The sequence below is a fragment of the Sinocyclocheilus anshuiensis genome, unplaced genomic scaffold (genome assembly GCF_001515605.1).
Source record: "Sinocyclocheilus anshuiensis isolate Anshui unplaced genomic scaffold, SAMN03320099.WGS_v1.1 scaffold777, whole genome shotgun sequence".
Lineage (NCBI taxonomy): Eukaryota > Metazoa > Chordata > Actinopteri > Cypriniformes > Cyprinidae > Sinocyclocheilus > Sinocyclocheilus anshuiensis.
The window spans coordinates 28,324-31,422 of record NW_015540897.1 but is presented as its reverse complement, the minus strand read 5'-3'; the positions used below and the strand labels follow the sequence as shown (position 1 = coordinate 31,422).

General features: G+C 34.8%; 1 long non-coding RNA gene across 1 annotated transcript in view; it reads left to right on the top strand.

Annotated features, from left to right (window-relative positions):
- Nucleotides 1-2,786, top strand: part of LOC107688959 (uncharacterized) — a 12,883-nt gene extending 10,097 nt beyond the window's left edge. The window contains exon 3 of the long non-coding RNA XR_001634285.1: nt 2,641-2,786. This is a non-coding gene — a long non-coding RNA (uncharacterized LOC107688959). The remainder of the gene's footprint in view (nt 1-2,640) is intronic.
- The last annotated feature ends 313 nt before the right edge of the window (nt 2,787-3,099 follow it).

Here is a 3,099-nt window from a genome sequence, read left to right as displayed (position 1 = left end):
GTGTCTCCTTTTTTTTTTTTTTTTTTTACCCAGACAGGGTGATGTAAGACCGAAATGCCGCAGAGGGCACGTAAGTGTCTTCCCCTTCCCAGAGGTTAAACCCGCACCTCCAGACATGGTCAGTCAGGGCTGGTGGACGCTTGACCGACTTTGGCTGAATTTCGCCCTGAGGCTATCTGTTAACATTGTTCCCCGCTTTCTTGACACCGTTTTATGTAAAACTAGACCAGCATTCCTATTCTGATTTTTCTTTTTTAAATATCTTTGTGTAACATGTCTTGTTACAGTTGTTACGTATTGCAGGGATCCCATGATCATGAAAAACCTTGAATAAGGGTTTTTATATGGCCATGTCTGATGTCTAGAGAGCTGGAGCACCTTAATGGTGATATGTCAGTTTATTATTAGCAGATATGAAGTTCATAAAATTGCTGAATTTAAATAAACGTGCACTGTATGCATTTAAAGTCTTAAGCAAAAAATGTTGTAATATTTATTTTTTACATATATGTGACCCTAGAGCACAAAACCAGTCATAAGCACGGGTATATTTGTAGCAATAGCCAACAATTCATTGTATGGGTCAAAATTATCAATTTTTCTTTTATGCCAAAAAGCATTAGGATAATAAGTAAAGATCATGTTCCATGAAGATATTTTGTAAATTTCCTATTCATATCATAAATATATCAAAACTTAATTTTGGATTAGTAATATGCATTGCTGAGAACTTAATTTGGACAACTTTAAAGGCGATTTTCTCAGTATTTTGATGTTTTTGCACCCTCAGATTTTCAAATAGTTGTATCTCGGCCAAATATTGTCCTATCCTAACAAACCATACATCAATGGAAAGCTTGTTTATTCAACTTTCAGATGATGTATACATCTCAATTTCACAAAATTGACCCTTATGACTGGTTTTGTGGTCCAGGGTCACATATTATCAATATTTATATTTATTTTTTTATTTGTGTTATCTATACTTGTATTCATTATTTTTATTTGACAACAGAAAGTATGCACTTTTCTTTTCCTGGTGATTATTGTAATTTTTGTAATATTTTACTTCAGACTGTGGTTTTCATAATGTAATACTTGTACTTTGTTTGATATTTATGTTTATATTTATTTTTATATTTATTTGACAACATGAAATGTGCACTTTTTCTTTTCCTGGCAACTTCCATCCTTTTTTTTTATTTTTTATTATTTAATAACAATTTTTATAATAGGCAGGCTTCATCATGCATCTTCAAACTGTGGTGATAAGTATTAACAATGTTGTAGGAGCAATGCTTTTGTAATTTTTGACTTATTATCTATTATATTATGTTTTATTATATTTATTTGACAATGTGCACTCTTTCTTATCATGGAGACTATCATGATTTTCATAAGATTTAAAAATATATATATTTTAGTTGTGGCTGGCTTGACCATGCATCTTCAGACTGTGGAGTGTGTGAGTGAATTTTTAAAATTATGATATATTTATAATTACATTTATTATAATATATAATTATTTATTTGATAAAGTGTGCACTTTTCTTTTTTTTTTTTTAAATAATATTTTAGTTGAGGCTGGCTTGAACATGACACGTATTAATGAAACTGTAGAAAGAATGATACTTTATTATTATTATTACTCTATGATGATACTTTATTTTTTAATTTTAATTTTTTTTAATTTTTTTTTTACTTCAGACTTGATCTGAAGTTTCCTGATCATATCAAAGCCAGCATTTTGGTGTCGACCCAACCAAACTGCACTTTCAACATACGTCAGAAACCTTTTTAGATAGATATGTTTCATTTGAATCAGTTGTGTTATCTTGTCATTTATCAGATGTTACGCCTATTTCTTCCATGTATGTCTTAGAAGACGCCTCAGACAGCTGAGAAGTAGGAATGAAATTGTTTTGGTACGTGAGCAACATGACTGAAATGACAAACAAGGTGTGATGGCCACAGAGCGTAGAAACCAGCCGCTTGGAAAGATGAACCCTCTCGCTGTGGAGAGTTATCTAAAGCAATAATCATCTTCAAATCAGCCTACGTGGCATATCATGGATGGCAGTGCCTAAAGTTAACACACAAATTAATATAGCTCAGCCTTGACATAGACTATGTTTGGCCTCTCGCAATGCAGTGCAGTTAACATGTTTTGACACGCTCATACGTGGTGATCTAAATTCAAGAGAAACCCCTTTACAAAAATAGGTCTGAGCTGAGAATAGCAGCGGTGCTTGGGGTGGAAAACGTCTCTTTCCTTGCGTCTCTTCAAACACCACTTTGACTTTTATATCAGGGGTTTCCCTCAAGTCAACCCTGCGTCACTGCGGTTCACACGGTCGCGCTGGTTTTGCTGCCGGGGCCATTTGTGGTTTGGGACGAATGTGGTCGTTCAGCGATCTCTGAGCCGTGAGGGAGTAAGTGACTGAGCTGTAGTGTTCAGTTCGGGTCCGGGAGGAAGCTCACTCCATTAAAAACTCTCAGGAAAACATTATGCTTCATGTAGACGAACACCACTGCAAATGAAGCTGAAGAAGTGGGGTTTCTTTGGCAGCTTTTAAAGGTGAAGTGTGTAATTTCTGTTTTGCACTGTTCAAACAAATAATATGGTTCTATTTATTGCAGGGATTCACCGAAATGAAAATTCTTGGCCGAAGCCGAACAAAATGAAACCCTGGGCTGAAGACCGAATACCGAACACAGATTTTAGCATTTAGATCTATTTTGCCATTTTTTTTTTCACCATTGCATAAATTAAATAACTAAAATGTGCTTTTTACTGTTTTGTCCTGGTTTTCAAATAAAAAATCACTTGCAAAACAACAATTTAAAAATCTTTACTTAACACTGAAATTTTTTTAACATTCTATCAGACATTAGCCTATACCAATCTCTCTCTCTCGCTCTCTCTCTCTCTCTCTCTCTCTCTCTCTCTCTCTCTCGCACGCACGCACGCACGCACGATGCGCAAAACTCCGCATTTGAATAGTCAATAGCAAATACGTAAACTAATAACAAAACATACATACAGTAGCTGATTCAGAAGCGCCAGATTGTCATAGCAAAGTCGGAATTGACCCTTTT